This window comes from Macrosteles quadrilineatus, unplaced genomic scaffold, assembly GCF_028750875.1.
Source record: "Macrosteles quadrilineatus isolate MER2022 unplaced genomic scaffold, UCM_ALF_1.0 Scaffold_8__2_contigs__length_117827958, whole genome shotgun sequence".
Lineage (NCBI taxonomy): Eukaryota > Metazoa > Arthropoda > Insecta > Hemiptera > Cicadellidae > Macrosteles > Macrosteles quadrilineatus.
In genome coordinates, this window is record NW_026542601.1 from 73077629 (window position 1) to 73098626 (window position 20998).

The window sequence follows — 20998 nt, forward strand, 5'->3', positions numbered from 1 at the left end:
TGATCATGTAATTGTCAAAGTAATGGGGAAAAACAAAAGTTGCTATCGTTTATATGTTGCAAAAGTTATTGAATTTGACGAGGAAGGATAAATAGGAAGATTCATCAAGAAAACTGCGCAAACCAACAAGTTCTGAGAGACAGATTAGAGGCCCTCTTCAAAGTCGATGACGTAGTACGATCGGCTTCCAACTCCCAAGCCGTGTACAACTTGTAGATTTAAGGGACTGTTGTATTTTGAGGAAGATTTGTCTGATTTTACTATTCATTTAGTTGGTTTCTATGTAAGATTTTGTTACTCTGATTTCACCCATTGTCATTTATGTTCTCCGATTTGTTTGGATAAGGGTTTATGAAAACGATGTTTTTATACTTCGTACTTATAAATAAATGTGTTAATTAACTTTAAATATTTTTATTTACAACAACCTAAGCTAACAAGCATAAATTTCATGTTTCTATTGCCCCTGGTAAGTGGGGAAAAGCAACAATCATCAATTTAACACAGTGTTTCTATTCACCCCAAAGTGTGGGGTGAATAGAAACAGCCATATTTTATTTTTTTCTGCTTAATGATTAAAAAAAAAAATTGATAACTGGTTTGAGTAGAGGAGTCCAAGACCGAAAATATGAGTTAGTGTTGAAAATTAAAAAATTAAAAATATCGTTTTTACAGAAGCTTAAAAGTCAAAAAGTGTTTCTATTCACCCCATTTCCAAAAAGAGTCTGCCTATGTTTGTATTAAAAAAATAACTTTGACGCATGACAGATTAAATTAGTTGGTGAATAATAATCACCTGATCTTTATTGGATTTAGCATGTTCAAAATTTTTTTATCGGAGATTTTCCCTGACTAACTGAGTAGAATCGGACGATAGTTGTTAAATAAGTCCATAATAATAGTGATGAATCAACCTACAACATACTGTACAAATTAGTTTTCCCCAATCATGATAGCATTTAAATACTGTACATACACGTTGGAAATCAATCGTTACTGATTAATTAATATCAAAATTAATTTAGAGTAGTTACTTTAATAGTCTTAATAAGTGAGACATTGACGATTATTGCCCGGTTTTGGTTTATTCGTGCAGTTTAAAATTCATACCCCTATTCCCCATTTCTGATGTTATTTAAACTTTGTGAATTTTGTACAGTGACGGAGTATGTGGTTTACTCAGTTTGTTACTCCAGTCGACATGTTTTAACCCGGAACCATAATTTACACAAAGTAGGAAAGCGCAACACAATGACAAGCTTACAATGTTATTATACACAATGGAGAAACCCAACCTTGAACTTGAGTTGCACAATTTTCATTGAGAAACCGGAGCAGAACTAAAGCCAGAGTTGCGGAGAGAGAATGGGCCAGGTGTGTGAAGAGGGAAGGGGATTGATTTGGGTAAAGGGTTGTACAGTATCACTCGGGGGTAGAAGAATTAAATAAATAAATGTTAGCAATGAGCATATCACTGAAGATTGCGGATACTTCGGGAAATGGGACAAGTATCGGGAGAAGGGGTATTTGATGAGGAGTTATTCTAGAAATTGTATGACGACTACAGATCACTAAATCAAGTGAGTTGGTGTTTTTGTTAGGGAATTTGAAAATGGGTAAATCACAAAAATATAAATATATTTAGTAGGTATTGTAGCGTATGCAGTACAGGAGTGATATTTTTGGACATCCATAAAATTTGTTGCTCAATCAATAAAAATTGGAATTATTATCAGCTTAATCAGTTATCTTAAATAATTAGGTACTCATTAGTGTAGGGAAATAGAACAATTCAACATACCAAACTTTGAGATAAGGACGCCACCTATGTGGGTATTTTAACCAATATGAATTAGGTATGAGTATAGAACCTAATGGAGTGTGATGCCTTGTGTAGCTTTGGCACTGACTAAGATAAGCTGTTTCATCAGTCAGGACCAGTTATTTAAAGCCCAATTATCATGGGCAGCTGGTATCAGTTCGTTATTCAATGCAGAGAGTACCACCTAATACGGACTTAACACTGGTTCTAGTATTTGTGCTATAGACCCATCTACCAAAGAAATAAGTATATTTTACGTAATATCATGGAAAACTATAGGGGTTTCTAAAGAAACTTGAATATACTATATTGATTTCTTTTCAAATTGGGCTATTGTATCCGTTATTTATACCTCTTCTTCGACATCCAGCGACTTCCTCAACCTTTGAAGCTAATAGTCCCTGGACGATAACCCTGATTAAATCACAAGTCACGACGTCGCCGTCGCCGATGACGACTTTATGGTCCGTCACAAAGAGTTGCCACCTTCTCTCAGCTGAGATCATACGTTCACTTCGCTGTTATACTTTTCCTTACGTAACAGCTGTCATCACTGTCATCACCCGTATTCCTTAGCACCTTGACTACTTGACTCCTCAATGAGAAACGCAAAGTCCATGTGTTTGAATAAACATGTGATATCGGTTCATTATTATTGTTTATTATTACCACCTAGAGAGTGGACGCCACCTAGGTGCGTATTCCCGAGTATGAGTACAGGGTGAGTGTAGAATAAAGTTTGATTATCCGTGTAGTTCTACGGACTAAGATCAGCTGTTTCGTTACCAAGGATCGTTATTTAAAGCCCAATGATCAGGAACGGCTGGGTCCAGTTTCGAAAAATCAAAAAGCTACTATAAACCTTTCTCAGGATTGAACAGGTGACCTTTTGATTGTTAGGCGAGCAAGAACCATTAAAACAGAAACACTATCACCTAATGTGTTCTTTAAAACTGTCATTGTAAACAGAAATGTTTGGAAACTTAAGCCAGTAATCAGTCATATGGGTTATGTTACTGGTTGTATTTTATCTCATAAATATATCTGTAGATAAATTCCCGTGGCTTCTATAAAGTATAGTAGTAGGGCCCTGTGCATACACTTGCAAAACTTCAAAAGAAATAAACACTTAAAATAATTGAATAAGGTTTATTTGATTGTTTTGAATCAAACTACAGGCAACCTACTGTGTCGATTTTCATTGTACTGTAGCTTGTAAAACTATTGCGAAAAAAACTCGAATGCAATCGTATATGTTTAGGACGTTTGTTTTAATTGTGACGTGTTTTAACCTAAATCTCCAGGAATAAAGTAAATTAAAGTATTAGAGTAAATAATTAAATAAATAATACGTCTAATAACACATAAAACATGCATTTACACTTATACTGTTAACTCACAATACAGAGAATAAGCATAAAATATGGTAAGTGGTGATCGATTTCTATTGGACACTCCAATCATCATCAGACCCAGTACGTGAATTACCATCAAAATGAATTAGTCAAGTGTTATTAGACGTATTTTATATTTAATTTCTGTAAATTTAATAACACATACAATGCTGATCAAGAAACGATATCCTTCACAAACTGTTACTTGACATCTTGTGTAGAATGCGTACTATGTACACGCGCGTATCTAATGCGTGTGTAGAATGAATTAAATTATGCATTATAGAGTGTAAATTGATTTCAAAGCTATATTATTTTGTTGCATGATTCCTTAGATCGATATACTGCTCGAAAGACTTCGAAGTTACAAAAAATTACCCCTAGTTAATTCAGTGGAGCAAATCGAAACAGGCCAAGTCATCTTGTATTCAAATGTCCGTTGGTTTCTCACACGATTAAATCAACTAACTATTACGAATCAGTAAATCAGATACGATCATTTAGAGCAGCCTAAAATCGCCGCAAAGACCTTTCACCGCCTGATGCGACAATTGCAAATGACACAATGTTACAATCAAATGCGGAATTGCACACGCGTGCCCCAATTTGGGGCTAAACCTAAGTGTTGTTGCGCAATCATGTAATGGACATGATAATACTGTCCTGGGGGTCCTATAATGAGATTATCTGAACGTGATCTAGGATTGACTTATGTAAAGTTACGATTGAGGGTTGTTAGGAGCGATCATCATCTCACTCACACAGATTTTCCACTGTAAATTAATTAATTTAATATTTATTCGAATTACTACACTTTTCTCACTTAAGTATCCTTGCACTTTTATAGCTATAAATCAGTGACGCACTTTGTGTGTGCGTTTAAAAATGTACGCGATGCAGAGTGAGAGGGATTGAGTGAATTGTTCTATGATCAGAAGGTTGACGGTTCGAGTTTGAGAAAAGTAATAAGCTTTTTGATGGTCCGTAACTGGGCCCAAGTCCCTGATCGTTTGGACTTTAAAATGGTCCTGGTTGTGAAGATGTCATCTAATTCACTCGACATTTTTATTTTCACCTTATCATACGCATCCTGTATGTCGGCGTCGCTAAGATGCAATCTAATCTGTGTAGCTTTGTTACTGACTAAGATCAGATGCTTCTTATACAAAACCTCCTTATCATGTCATTGTTTTAGAATCACCACCGGAGAATAGATAAACACAAATCCACTCTCTTCTACAAACAGGCAGTAGGCATAACCACGCCATCACGACACGAAAGGAACAGGGTCTCTTTGGACCTAATAGGGTTAGGTAAGAAGTTCCGTGGCTAGCACACTGTTAAAAAATGATTTATTACTAACAGTTGGCCTGTAATGAGATGTGTGTAGCTTGGTAGAGCAAAGCAAGTATCCCTTCCGCATCTTTCCCGCCAAAATTTAAAATTCTTCCTGAAAATCTTTTTTATTCAGAAATATTTCTGAATAAGTATACAGGTATAGGATATGTTCTGTTTTCTTAAATTCAATATATTAAATAGGGTGTGGTCACCATGTCAAAAACTTTAAAGAACCCAAGTAAAAGAAGATCGAACATGTAATTTTGTGGTAGAAGAGTATAACTCAGTCATCTCAGCATTGCAGTAGACGAGTAGTCCAAGTGTGGAAACGTGAGTGATTTGGCCAGTTGAAAAGGTACGAGTCGTTGCATTTTTCAGCGCGTGAATAACAGTGGAGGACACCTTTTTACAAAAAAAGTCAAGTCTTGTTACCGTTAGTCTAAAGTTCTGTTTATTATCAATCAAATACTTTGTACTTAACCTTGAAAAGTGAAATCAATAACGGGTTTTGGTCAGTTGTGTGAATTTGCAGTGGTCGACAAAACATTGATTGTATGTCAGGATTACTAACTTTTCCATAGCAACAATATAAGATAAGAAACTGTAAGTGGTCTTCTAGTATACTATTTATTGCAAAAAATAAATGCGCAGTTTACTTTAATTACAAGAGGATTGCAAGAGTTCTAAACCCGTATATTGTGGGTCGAGAGAGTTGTACGAAGCTTGGGAGCAATGTTAGACATTTTAAAATCGACTCAAGACTGTTTACACGTTACATACATAGGCACGTCAAGTAGAGAGTAAATTCGACTGAAGTAAACGGTAAGCACTTTACCATCATTATATGACATTTTCTAATTTATCGTCGGCAGGGAATTACTTCATCGGCTCTTTACTGTTGCCCATCAAGTTTTGCGTTTTGCGTCGTTTTGCTCCAGATCAGTTGATGAGATTCTTAATTTGTTACTGTTAGGTTTATGTCTGGAATATGAATACTGTAGGAGGATTCAAAGTTGTTTATTCATTTCTTATTATTTTACTTACTTGACAATGCGACTTAAAAGGAACTTGTAAACTATTGCTTGTTCTCCTACTGTTACCAAAGACCACTTTAACGTCACACTGTAAAATGTATTTAAAATAAGAGAAAACATGTATAGTCATCATTCAAGTGCCTCAGTTCACTCTCAGAGACAGGGTTCATATTTATGAAAAACTTAAACTTACTTAAAAAAGGTACAGGGTAAACACTCTGCATGTAGTATAGTTTATATACAGCTTTTGATTATTTAGTCTGTGACACCATCGTAAGAAGATTGGCTACAGAATCAACTGACCGGCTTAACAAAGCTAAATAATACTCTCATTTCCCCACATTCAATTTCAGTCATATGTCTGTCAAAATATGAAGCTACGTACCCATACTTGGTATTGTGTTGATCTAGGTTTACTTGTTGATGCAAGATAAGCTCGTAAAAATATAAACTCTAGTTCTGCAATAGCTCGTTTTGCTTGGCGAGAGCTATACCTGTGGTTATACTCTACAATTCTCTTTATCGTTGTGCTTTCAATGCGCCATCAAACAGTGCAACTGACTACCCGCTGTACAGTACTTACTGAACAGTAGTTCCGTCCAGTGGAAATCAACGACTACTATAGTAGCACTATTGCCATACTCGACATCTGTTTTTTAATGACTACTAAATTGTAATTTTAGTAGGTAATTTTTATTTAGTAGGTGTTCTATTTCTTATTTAAATAAGAAATTAAAAGATCAAAAGAAACTAAACTGTTTTAATCAAGACACTAATACAAGAATAATATTATTATAGAAAAGTAAATAAAATCATATGGTTAAATATTAGTTAAATAAGCATAGAGGTTAAACATCTTTCCCTTTGAGTTTCTTTTCAGAGTTTAGTCAGGAAAACGTTTCGTAGGTCTTATAATTCTGCCTCTTGATGATTGTTTTATTGCAGCTTCTTGATTGGGAGTAGTTGATCGTGAAAAAGGTTTACTTTTATCTTGAGTTATTCTAGATGGTGTAGTAGTTGTTCTTTCAGCAGTATTTGATAGGGAAGAGTTGTTTTGAGTAACAGTAGTAAATGGCAGAGGATCTGACGTTGTATCTTTGATGGATAAAGGAATAGGATTGTTCGGTTTGGTTGTATTACCTTTGTAAGGCAAAAGGTGGTGTCGATTCCTTCTCAACGTAGTGTTTCCTGTCTTAACCCAGTATGACCTTGGCTCTTGTCCTAAGCTGATAATAATACCATCTCTTTTTAGGTCTTGGATCCATACTTTCTTACCTACAGGCAGCGATGGAAGTTCTTTTGTAGCGTAGCGCCTATCGTAGTTTCTCTTGTAAGATGCTTTGTAAGTATCTTCTTTTTCCTTTAGTTGAGAGAGATCGGGTTTGATTTCAAGTTTTTTAGGTAAAACAGGCAGGTTATCTCGCAGTGGTCTGTTGTATATTAGCTGAGCAGGACTGTATCCACTTGTGGATAGAGGTGTATTGCGGTAGGTTAGGAGGGCTAAATATGGGTCGTCTTTGTTTTTCTTTAGTACACTCTTCGCTATTTTGACTGCAGCTTCAGCTGCACCGTTACTTTGGTGGTAGCTTGGACTGCTTGTCACAAGTTTAAAGTTATAGCTTTGAGCAAACTTTTTGAATTCAGAGTTTTCAAGACCAGTGTATCTGGTAGCAAACTGTGTACCACAATCAGATCGTAGCTCAATTGGTATACCGTGACGGCAGAATACAGATTTGCATTTTTCAATTATTTCAGCAGTTGACAGGTTCTTTAATGTAGCTATTTCAAAATAACGTGAAAAACAGTCAGTGATTACTACGAACCATGTTCCTTCAAGTTTAAAGAGATCAATCGCTGCCTTTTCCCAAGGACGAGATGGAAGCTCACTGGGCAAAAGGGCAGGGCCGGATTTAGCATTTTTGCGCCCCTAGGCCCAAATAATTTTCCGCCCCCTAGTCTGGTCACAGTTACTTTCCTTCAAACCTTTATTAAAAACTATATCACGCCCATAGGCCTAAGTTAATTGCTTGAATACCACTCCTCGCCGGAATCATTGCAAGTTTTTTTTATCGATTGTTTAGCCTTAACGAAATGCCGTCTTAAACACTGTTGGCAATTTTATGCTTTTAATAAATGCTCACGTTTGTGGCCGTGCCCGTGGGACTGAAACAAAACAACACAAACCACCGAGAATTCCTGAAAAAAAAAAACATGGCCATTGATTCCAATTCCAGGCCCAAAAACCTGAACTCCATACAGTATGTGATACCATAGATTAAACATAGGCTACTCCTTTAGTAGATTTGTCATAATTTTGGATTAGCTGAAAACAATTCTTGTTATTTAAGGAGTATGTTTTACCTATGTTTAAACCTAGTTTATCCAAAATAAAACGATCTAATCATCAACAATCGTCTCCTGTTTATATTACAAGAAATTAAAACACACATCATAGAACTAACCCTAAAAAAAGTAGAAAGAAAATTAAAATAGAAAATTTACGTCAAAACTAACGTCCAGTATCACCAACATGAACTAAACATGAACAAATTTTGAATTAACAATGTCATAAGAAGTCGACTTGAGTTATATATAATCTATGGTCGTACTGTATCTAGGTTATATTTCCAAAGCAAAACAGAGCAATACTCCTGCCAACCATACCGATCCTTAGGTCTGAGGAGAAAATGACAGCATTAATGGTGATTTGGAGGGTATTGAATGTTTTTAAAATCTAATGCAAACTGAGATTAATATTTTTTCGTTAAATTTAAACGTAAATTAATCGTTTTAATATTCAACACAACGTATTATATATTTTAACTTGATCCTGCAGATTGTTGTAAACTAATCAAAAGATAAGTTAATAACTTTTGTTTTGTGAAGTGAGGGTGGTAACAATGTCTAGCACGCTTGCGCCCCTAATCACTATGATCAGTAGTGCCGAGCCCGAGCCTGAGCAAGCCGAGCCAGCATAGTGGCCCAGTGCAGTGGCAATACGATGCGTTAACCCTTGGGCGCTCGTCAACGTCAACATCCCTACAGCCTACTCCCGTATAACCAATGTTCGTTAGCAATTTTGTAACGAAATTGATGCGTAATTCTGAAAAATATTTTAAATTTCATAACAATAATTTCTTCTTATGAAATTCGGAAGTTTTTTTATCAACTATGACTATTTATTTTTATTTTTAGATAGCCTATAAAAAAAATTCCTCTTGGCCGTGCGCCCTCTGGGACCTTGCGCCCATAGGCCCGGGCCTACCGGGCCTATTGGGAAATCCGGCCCTGCAAAAGGGGTTCATGATGTTGTGTTCTATGTTCAGTACATTTGGGACAATCATTAACAAATTTCTCAATGTCAAGTGACATTCCTGGCCACCACATACTATTGTTGGCTCTAAGTCGACATTTCGTTATGCCTAGGTGGCCTGTATGTATTCTTGTCAACATTTCTTGTCTAAGAGTTGTCGGGATTATGAGACGTTCTCCTCTAAGCAATAGTCCGTCACAAAAAGAGATTTCATCCCGAACTGTGAAGTATGGCTTAAGATTATCGGGAATCTTAGTTTTATCAGGCCATTCAGTTGAGCAGTAAGATTTAATTACCCTGAGTTCTGAGCTAGCCCGCTGTGCCGATGCAATTCTATCAAGAACCATGTCAGTTACATAGGCAATGTTTCTTGTTACTGTGTGGATGGCCAGTTCAACTTCCTCATCTAAATCATAACTCTCATTAGCTGCTACAGGACTTCTTGAGAGACAATCAGCATTGGCTAAATGTTTGCCAGGAGTGTATGTCACATTGTAGGAATATCTCATCAGACGAAGTCTTAGTCTTTGAAGACGGGGAGTCATATCATTGATCTCTTTAGTAGTCAAAATACTTACCAAAGGTTTGTGATCTGTTTCTAGCGTGATGTGCTTGCCCACAATGTAGTCTTTAAACTTGTCACAGCTCCATGTTAATGATAGAGCTTCTCGTTCAATGTTAGAGTAGTTTCGTTCAGTTTCGCTCAGAGTGCGTGAAATATAAGAAATAGGCTTCCAATTCCCATCTGATTGTTGTTGTAAAAGTACTCCACCCAGGCCTTGTGTAGAAGAGTCAGCAGAAATCATAGTCGGTTTATTTTTATCATAGAATGCAAGTTGAGGTGGAGAAGCCAATAATTCTTTCAATTCATCGAATGCTTTTTGTTGTTCAAAACCCCAACACCATTCGTTTTTTCTACTTAGTAGGTCGGTAATGGGTTTTAGTAACCGGCTTTTATTAGGTATGTATTTGCCAATGAAGTTCACCATACCAAGTAACCTTTGAACTCCTAAAATATCTGTTGGAGGAACCATTTTTCGTATAGCTTCGACTTTGGTCTCATCGACTTTGATTCCTGATTCAGATAAATGGTGACCTAAGTAGGTTAGCGAGGTTTGAGAGAACAAGCATTTGTCTTTGTTTAGGGTGAAGCCAGCACCTTCAAGTTTGGTAAGTACTTCTTCTAAGAAATAGTCATGTTCTTGTTGAGTTTTCCCCCAAACAATTATGTCGTCCATATGCGCAAGTGCATTCATTTGACCTTTAAGGGTTCGATTCACGCATTCTTGGAACACTTCTGGTGCAGATGTTATTCCAAAGGGTAGTTTCAGAAATTTAAAACGTCCAAACGGTGTCAGGAACGTTGTCAAATCTTGGGATTCTTCGTCCAATGTGATCTGCCAGAATCCGTTATTAGCATCCAATTTAGAATAGCATTTTGCTTCTGAGATTTGGGCAAGTGTTATGTCGATGGGTTGAATAGGATAGTATCTTCGTTTGACGCATCTGTTTAATTTAGTAAGATCTACACAAATGCGAACTTTGTTAGAGTCCTTCTTTGGCACAACAACCATTGGAGAGCACCAGTCTGTGGCATGGTGTACCTCAGCGATCACCCCCATTGACACCATTCTTTCAAGCTCTTCTTTAGTAGATTCCCAAAGAGGAAGAGGAATCCGACGAGGCGTGTTGATTGCAAATGGATTGGCGTTATTTTTCAGTTCTACTTTGTATTTGACATCAATGGAACCTAAGCCTTCAAACAGTTTGGGGTGTCTGTCATACCAGTCATTACTGGATGGCTGTATTTCGTTGATTCGAGCAAGTAACTGCAAACTTGTTATTGCAGGTTTACCTAGAAGTGGCTGGGAAGTGCCCTTAGAAACATATATAGTCTCATAACATGTTTTTTGTTTATGTGATAATTTTACAGTAGCAGTTCCTAAAATTGACAGAGCTTGACCATTTGCACCACTAAATGTTTTGGATGTGGGAGTGAGCCTGATTTTCTTATTCAGTTTAATGTCGGAAGGCAAAATCGTTACGTCTGCTCCTGTATCAATTTTGAAAAGAACATCATCACTGTCATTCATATTTAACACTACAGACCATGGATCATCACGCAAGTTTTTTCCTACAATGCCAATGAATGTTTGAGGGTCTATGTACTGCGAGCAAACATTTTCAATGGGTGTTTCAAGGTCAGTATCATCATATTCAATTTGACTGACTTTGTTTGATTTGCAAACATTTGGAAAATGACCAACTTTTTTACAAAACCCACATTTGTATTGTTTAGCTGGACAGTTGAATTTTTTGTGTAAAACTGTCGAACCACACCAAAAACATCTCTTTTCGACATGGGACAGGCTTTTATTGTCATTAATCCGCTTAAAATTTTGATCATTGTTTGATTTATTGGGAATAATGTTTGTCTTAATTAAATGTTGAGTATTTTTATTTATTAATGCTATGTCAGTCAAGTTAAGAGTTTGTTTCTGTCTTGATAGTTCTTCAGATCTACGGATAGTGTTTATAGCTGTGTTTAGTTTTAATTCGGGTTCAAGTTGAAGACGATCACTTAGTGTTTCGTCCCGCATACCAATAATCAAAACCATCAGAATCATCTCCTCTTCAATTTGACCCCAATCACAGTTTTTTGCATGATTGTGAAGGTCTGTGATAAAGTTCTCAATCGGCATGGAACCTTGTGTAAGTTTTAGAAACCTAGCCCGTTCAAAAATTAAGTTCTTTTTAGGAAGGAAATGATCGTCAAACTTCTGTATAACAGCTTTGAAATTAGATTTGTCATTGTCATTTAAACTGAATGAATTAAGTATGTCCTCTCCCTTTTCCCCCATACAGTAGATAAGCATGTCAATCTGATGCTTTCCAGAATGTAGAGCTAAATTATTAAGGGAATAATACCTCTCAAAACGAGTCTTCCATGTCTTCCAGTCCTGAGGGTTGAAGGAAAAGGCTTCAGGAGGCTTAATGTTTAGGGATACGGGTTCTTCATTCGACTGCGCCATGTTCTATTTCTTATTTAAATAAGAAATTAAAAGATCAAAAGAAACTAAACTGTTTTAATCAAGACACTAATACAAGAATAATACTAGGAGTACACTCCGAAGTCGCGTATGAGAATGAACGAAGACAATTCCATGTAGGCTACCATAATATATAATCTGTCTTCAGTCTTTGGTGCCCCTTAACCCTGCCTCTGCGGCCCGCCGCAAGTTCGTGCGGCGAAAGTGGCAGGCAGTGGCAGTGATGACCAGCGTTGCCAACACAACTTGCTCATTTTACCCGCAAAATCCGGTGGTAATCCCCGGAATTAGCCGGAATCAAGTCTTGATTACCCACAAAATCCCTTGAATTCAAATTTTAAAGATTTCGGCAAACGTTTTGGTAAAAACCTCGTTGTAACCACGTTGTTACGGTGCATTGAGAGAATTATTAATATTTATACCATTCTTTCTTATATTCAGCAAACCGTTCATCATTCATTTCAAGTTTTTTTAAGGCTACCTTTTTTAACTGAAGTCAAATGAAATGTAATGAAATGTCTATTTATGTAGGTAACTATTTATGCAAATATTTTTATCTTTCTGAAAGAGAGGTAGGCTACCGGAACTCCGTTTCACTGCATTCCCCCCAAAATCGAGCACTGAATAACAATAAGACTTTATCCCATATATCAACCATAAAAGTTTTAAAAAAACATAAAATTTACAAGATTTTAAACCTTATGTGATGGCCCTTGGCCCTATCATAAATTGAATTAATAATGTTAATTATAAAAGCTAGAGCAAGAGTACCCTAGGTCTATCGCGAATGGCAATTTGAGTACTGTGGTTAATTCAGAATTCTTATGAATAATATTCAATAGTTTGATGCCATAAAATGGTGTTAGTAACCCTTATGGGAAAGTGGACTGGTCCCAGATCTGGATTCTATATCTGGCCAGATCTGGGATGACATATCTGGACATATTCCAGATCTGGCACCCATATCTAACCAGATATGGAATTAGTTCAGATCTGGCATCACAGATCTGACCAGATATGGAATATGAAATTGGTAAAATTTGTGTTTTAAGAGACAAACTAACATTTTATGTTATTCACACTTTATTCTCATATAAAATCCAAGCCTAAAAAAGATAGTAACCATTGAAAGAGAAAATGAAAAAAACTTTAACTAAATTAACGCATGAGTAAAAAAAATAGTTTTAATTTGTAGAGTGTTGTTTATTGTAGGCCTTTCACAATCAATGTTGTTTTTGTGTCATATGGTTGCCAACCATTTGTTTTAGCATAAGTAAAGGACCATTAAAAAAAGTATTAAAGTACTTATGATAGATAGGCCTATGAGATCAATAAATGATTAAATCTGTAGGAACTGTTGTAGTCAGTCGAATTTCGTTTGGTAAAAGTTCTACCGAGCAAGACAATTTTTGGGAAATGTTATCTTACAATTACGAGACCTAGATTCTCGTATTCGTAATGGCTTTCGTTACAATACGTGATTAGAAGTGGCCGTGGTGTAGTGGCTAAGTGATCGGAGTTCAATGCTGGAGTCCCTGGTTCAAATCCCGGTCGGGCATGTTCGAAACTTTTACTAACAACTTTTTCACTTTTTAATTTTTATTGAAATTTTAATGCATAGTTCATTAGGTTTTAATGTTAAAACATCTTATATTCTTTTTTATTTTATAAAAATAATTTTCTTTATAAGTAATCTGGAACTCCTTCTTAAGGGAAGATGCAAAACAATGTTAGGCCTACTATTTAAAATGCATAACAATGTTATTATTTAAGTATTTTAACCTGTAGAACCATGTTACCAGAAGAATAGAAGCCTGTATATAGAAACAAATAAAGTACTGTAGGCCTACCTATGGAAATTGAATTTAAGGTAAAAATAACAAGATTAATATTTCAATTTGTTTTATTTGCAAGCATTTTTTATATTGTTATTTCATTGTATTTCAACCACTATTTCAATTGTGCAAAGACAGTCTGGAGGTAGCATAAATTAATGAGCCGGTTCGTTATAACCCAAACTTTACCTTCCTAATCAAACCTAACTTCAAAACACTTAATACAGTCACAAATTCACATAAAATCCAACCTACCTTCCCCACATGCCTAACTAAGAGCTGATTTTTTAGTTTCAAAACAAATTGATTTAATTCTGCATTGCTCACTCAGTCCTCAGCCCACATTCGAACCCGTCCAGACCACGCCATATTACCATACGAACCGCGAAATGAACCTTACATTCGTAATTTTAGCCTTCGTTTTACATCCACTTAGGGATCTTTCCGACAAAAACGGATTGCATTTTTGGAATCAGCGTGAAAAATACTGTAAGGAAACATCTAAAAATTACATCATTTCTCAATGTAGACATACTAAATAATTGCCAAATATTTTATCTGATGAGTAAGTTAAATACATTTAATCTTAACAATGCATATCAATATTTATCCGATTCAATTTTTCGATTAAAAAAATTCTTTTTTTCCAACGTATGTTGCTAAACATCAAATTGATTTATGGTTGGTACGGTTTTTGTTCATACCTATTTAAGAAATTAGGCTAAACTACTGTCTAGGACTAACTTACAATTGACCAAAAATAAATAATAAGTTAGGCCTATTAAAAAGAAAGGGTACAGTTTCATATCTTTGGCACAAACAACCGAATGAGTAATATTAATTATTCGATTGTTTAATTCGATATATCGATCGATATTACTCATTTGGTTGTTTGTGCCAACAGATATGGAAGTGTACCCAAAAGAAACAAAACAAATAGGCCTAGGCCTACCTAATAGCAAAACAACCAAGGATAAAACAATAAAATACTTCTTTAATGTTTGGTTACCTCGGTAGGTGTACCTATGGCTCTTTGAAGTGGGATTTTTTAAACGTTATTTTTTTATTTATATCATATGGTAAATGTATGATGAACTTAAATTCAATAGGCCTAGGCCTACGATATTAAGTTAAGTTAAAATCAAACCGATAAGTAGTTATTCATTTGAAAAAATAATTAAGTTATTGTTGGTTCTCTGCGGAACTGTAACTTACCCAGTAGGTAACATAGGTAAGAAAAATAGCCTAATTTTTTATAAACTCATGAAAAAGATCAAAGTTAACTTACCGTAGCCTAACTTATGTAGGCTATTTAAAAATTTATCTCTTTAACAAATCATACACAAAAGATTTATGTTGATTTTTAGAAATGTTACCTTTGTTATTAGGACTATTATAAACTAAAAAGTAGGCTACACAGTGTAAAGAGTCTCCTTAAAAAAAGATCTTAGGCATAAATTGTTCAATGTTGAAATAGGCCTTGGCCTACATGATAAATAGGTACGGTAAGTTGTATCGCCAAAAAGTGAACCGATTACGATAAGTTATCGAATAGGGTATATTAAGTTAAACAAAAATATTTCATCTGATAAATTAACGTAGGCTAGGTTCTCTGCGAAACTGTTCCCCTGAAGATGGGTAACTTAATCTAAGTAGGCCTACTATAAGGACACAGATATAGTAGCTAAAAGAAAGTGATATGATACATTACTTTTTTAGGTCTATTTAGGTAAGTTAGGGTTATATTAAGGCCTACCTTTCTTAGTTTAAACTTTCTACCGTAGGCCTACATTCTTTGACGGTGAAAAACACATTATACACGAATGTTGTATGAACAAATAAACATAAGTACTGTGACATCATTAGACACAGATTTTTAACAAAACACTTGACAGGCCATACCTAGGCTAGGCAACACGGCCGTCTAGGCAATTAATGTAACAGACACACTTTACACAAAACAACTTTACATGACACAGCACTTCGTCGCTTCACCGCCTTCCTTCAAAAGTTTATACTGTTTAGGCTATATTTTGAAGTTAAGATTATCTACCTCAGCATTCTGATTGTCTGTCTCACCATTCTTCCACTGCCTTTGGTACAATCAATGAAGACCTGTGAGCCCAATTTTATGTCTGCTCGTACCGTACGTCTTGATCTTCACTTTTCGGTTATCTGCGTAGTCCTTTTGTTATGGGCCCTTAGCAGCATTATTATAAGTGGGCTAAGTTAGCTCTTTGAAGCAGTAGGTTCCCACTTATTGACCTACAGTATTTAGTGTTCAATACTTGATGAAGGGTCCATAAGCTCAGTTGACACATAGTGAGAGTTCAATATTAAACTCACTAAAATTTATCACTTATTCTGACCAAAGTCGGGAAAGCTCCTTCCTATTGCCTAGTCTTGTGTCCATTGGCTAAGTTTCATCCGCTCTTCGTCAGAACTGAGTCTACTTGTTCTAGGTTAACCTTAACTTAATGAATGAGGTTTGAGTTGAATCTAAAATGCAGTTTGATTGCATTACTTACCTACGTAATTTAAATACATAGGATTATATTCACAAACTTTTAAAACCTACTTAGGTTGCCGTCTTATTATCAATAGCAGAAATAATGCACTAAACCTTGAGGAGGATGTTCTAAGACTAAACTTAACTTAAGGCAAGGCAGCATTTCTGATTCTAAGCGAGTGAACTGCAGACGGAGACGACTGATAAAAAAAAGATATATTAAATGAAAAAAAAACCTTATTTGATAAAAAAAAGTCTTAGTACTTATGTTATATCATTATACAGTAATATGAAAGTACAGTGACTTATCTAAATATTTTGGGGCAACATTTGAATGACTGACTGAATAGATAAAGCCACCGATGCGAGGCCTTACTGAAATTTAATTAAGAACAACCAGAACGAAAATAACTAAAACCATTGATTATTAGATAGTGAAATCTTATCTAATATTAATTAGTCAAAGATTCCACTTAACTTTTAGCAAGTTAGGAAACAATAAGTTAGTAGACTTTCACCCACGGCATCGTTTACCGTCGCGTCGTACTTATTATATAGTATTGCCTACTGAAGAAACGTAGCTTGTAGAATAAACAAGTAAATATTTATTTTCCAATCAATTGCGATACATTTTAGTAGATAATTTGTTAACTCCTGCCACATTTTCGTAAATACATTATTATCCTAGAAATTGTAGAGTTATAATGTGAATACGGTTTGACTGTTACTCTATGGATGAAAGAGTAGTCGTTCTCTTTGTCTCAAGTAAACGACAAAATTGTAGGTCGTAAAATGTAAACAAATAAAAAGAAGAAGAAGGTAGCTCATAATGTTAATCTTATGGGACAAAATTAAAAATGTTTTTTTAAGATTTTATAATAATTACGGAATAAATATTTTTAAACAACTAATGGTCGCAAGATAAAGTGGTATAGAATCTTTGTGCAACACATCAAGTTTATAACTTTAGGCATTCTCGAGATTTCGATCAACATAAAGATGCATTTCACACCAGTATGAGAATTCACTTCGTTCATTCAATTATTATAGAAAAGTAAATAAAATCATATGGTTAAATATTAGTTAAATAAGCATAGAGGTTAAACAGTAGGATTGTAACATAAGAACTCATCTGACTACAAATGCTTAAAATATAAGATGAATTTTTAACATTTAGACTTACATGTTATTTTTACTACAGTCACCTGACAAAGTGGCCTTCCATGCACTGATTATATCACAGAGAGTTGCTAATTGCTGCATCTAATTACTTTTGCCGTACACTATTTACTTTTACCGCACAGTTTCTTTTTTAAACAACACAAAACCACGTGCTCTTATTAGGCACGTAATATGTGTACGCTTGAAAATAATATGGCAACACTTAAATATAATACGACTACGGTCAGCTGGTACAGCGTTTCCCATTTCGTTCAATATAGCCTAAAAACGTGTTGTACAGTGTTTGAAAGACTAATTATTTATATGCTTTATAGTAACTTTAGGAAAAAATATAATCTCTAACGCGAGTGCAAACTGCCTTTGCTGCACTCGAGAAACTTCCCACACTCGCCTACGGCTCGCAACATTTAGGTATCTCGTGTACAGCAAAGTGCCACTTCGCCCACTAGTTACACAAATCACTATTTTTCAGCATTTAGAGAGTTACCTAGCGGGTGTTTGTGGAACTTTTTGACAACTTCGACACTAGGAAAAAAACGGCACAACCAGCTCCCACGACCAAGATTTGAAAAATTCAATACTGGTCGTATTTATAAGAACGTAATTTTTAAGGTAATATAGCTTGCATTCTTCATCTAATATCTTTGACTATTAATACTACAACTAATATGCTCAGATAATTTAGTGGATGAAATGCTTAACGGAAATCAGAAGTCGCCGATTGGATCCTGAGGAAAATTAGTTGGTCCTCTGATTGTTCAAAACTGAACCAAGCTGTCTTTGTAGAATTTTAATTAGATTCTAGCTAAAGAACAAGCTGATTTTTGTCAATACAAATCTTTCACCTGTCGCCATAAATTAAGCATCCTGGCGTGTTGTTGGCGTCAGAGAAATTCAATTTAAAATATCCCATCCCCAAACAAAGAAGATACACAAAAAATAAAAATAGTAGTACTATTATTCGGCTCACCTCTCCAAGTTGTTGGTAAAATCACGCTTATTTACTAACTATTGCTTTAAACCCAGACCATAGTCTTATCACGGTTATGTGTGAACTAAGGGGTATTTTCTCAAAATATTCAAGTACTGACCATGTTCCAGGGGCGGTCTAGTAGGTGCGTTGTACAAGGGCTGGGCGGCCAGGGCGGGCGAGTTGAGCCCACTCGGCGGCTGAGGGGGTGCCGCTGCCCAGTGGTAGTTGGCTGGCCACACGAACGACGACATGGTGTATTCCGGACTATACGTATGGCACTACACTGTCACCGGCACCGTGGCATGTCCACTGGCTAGGGTGTGGGTATGTGGGTACGGGAGCTCTCTCTCACTCGGGGAGAAGGGGGTGGGGGTACACATCACGGCACGACACTGTAGTTTTATCATACGCGATTCTTTCACTGTCACATAGAAGGGTTGTCATACAACATATGCTAAGTTGACATGTCTGCGAACAGTTTGACCGAAAAATGTTTGTGAGTTGTGAATAATTTGTCAAATCATGAAACTTGTGAAAGATATTAGCCTACTGTTCGTTGCACTCTTCAATATCTCGAGAAAAGGACAAAAGGCACTCTTCTTCGGATGTCATTGACATTACTTCCCTCTGGACCACACAAAAATACAGCTTCTGGTAGATTGCGAATTCCAAAGAGTCAAGATTTTGATCATACATGTAAAGTCTTTGAGATAATAAAAAACATATTTTTTTCTATTTCATAAAACGTATTTAATTTACATGTAGCCTATTATATTATTTGAGATATTATTTTAGCAATCACTATAAAATGTGCGCCAGTTTACGATTTTGTCAACCTAACACATTAAGTAACTTATAACTCTATAACGTGCATGGCCAAAGTATTAATGAACCATCTTTTGAAAAGTGGATTCGTAACCTAATTAGTTAGTGAAGTACAAAATCTATAGATTTAATGTTTTACAGCACTCTGTTATATAAAATCTATTTGCAATGTTTACTACTTGTAACACGAACAAATTAAAATATGTTCAAGTAAACAACCACATATGCAACTAGTAGTACAGTATGACAAACAGTTCCACAATGTTAAACTTGATTACGGCAACAATGCAACGGCCGACTAGATTACGTCGCCACGGCCGCGTGCGCTCCGTCGCCGATCAAGACACTACTGTCCTACTGTAGTGGCAAATAGCGAGCAAACCGTCACGGTACAATGTGTTCACTGGTTAACAAAAGCCCTGGAGGGGGTATCACGTAATGGTACTTCCTAATTATGAGTATTTAATTACGAAATTTGATATTTGATAACCAATATTGCAATTTTACTCTGGTGGAGCGGTGCCGTTTGCTGAGTTGATCATATGTAAATATTTAAAAACTTTTTTATCATTTAGTTCAATAGATTTTTATAAAGCATGCTTGTACCATCAACTCGCTTTAGTCGATAGTCAAAATAGAAGTGGCATTCGGGCTAGTTATTTTCTAACTGTTTTATGTTGGGGCGGGTGGAATGAAGTGTTCTATGTTGTTATTCATAAACAAATCGAGCGATTCACTGCGTCAACAGGAATTAACAAAAAACATTAATTCGAGCTGTTATCCACGGGCTTCACCCCGTTTAAATTCATAAGTATTAATAAAACCATTGATTGGTTAAGTTAAGCTGAAATAAACATAACAGAATACAGTAATACAAAAAATTAAGTACGGCTGAGGTATTTTTAATATTAGGTACACGGAAAGTTCCATTTAGAAAGGAATTACGACCTTAAAGGGCAATTTATGAAATAATGGATAGTTTTGCGCAAGGGTTTCTCGTCATGACAAACATTTTAAGTATATGGTTTATGGGGGTGTGACTTGTAGTTTTCTCAAAAGTTCATGGGCACGTGATATAAATGATAAAATGTTTGCTATCTACATATTAATAGGCAAACATGTTTATTGAAAACCTTTTTTCTCAGCTCGAGTGCATCACAGGGAAAATCTACACATACTGTAAGAAAGATACTGTAGATGTGCAGAACCCATTAATTAATTAAAAACGCTAAAGAATAAGCACAACAAATTAATTTAAAATTTAAAAAAGTTAACATGGGCCTTATGGGTTGCAGAAGATCCATCTATGAAAAGATTATTTCGGTTTATAGGCTTTATACGCCACAATGCGCTTTACAATATCCACTTTAGCCGTATTGGTGCAATCGAACAACTGTACTGTATTATGGTCTGATGAAACGAGGGAATAAAATACATAAAATACTTTATTAATAATTGATGTAAAAAGGACAAATAAAACATGAACACTTCAAACTGTGAACATATTAGAACAACATAATAATCACAAGCAGCTGATATTAAAAGATACATTAAAAATATATTTGATTATATAGCACAAGCAAATCAATCTATCTTCTATCTAATATATAAAATTCTCGTGTCACAGTGTTTGTCTGCAAACTCCTCCGGAACGACTTCACCGATCGTTATGAAATTTGGTGTGTAAATTCTGTAGGTATGCGAATCGGACGTAAACTATTTC

General features: G+C 35.6%; 1 protein-coding gene across 1 annotated transcript in view; it reads right to left on the bottom strand.

Moving 5' to 3' along the window:
• Positions 1 to 18660, bottom strand: part of LOC129001232 (protein yellow-like) — a 47601-nt gene extending 28941 nt beyond the window's left edge. Inside the window, exon 1 of the mRNA XM_054428458.1 lies at positions 18569 to 18660. The gene's annotated coding sequence lies outside the window, so the exon portion shown is untranslated. The remainder of the gene's footprint in view (positions 1 to 18568) is intronic.
• Between the last annotated feature and the right edge of the window lie 2338 nt (positions 18661 to 20998).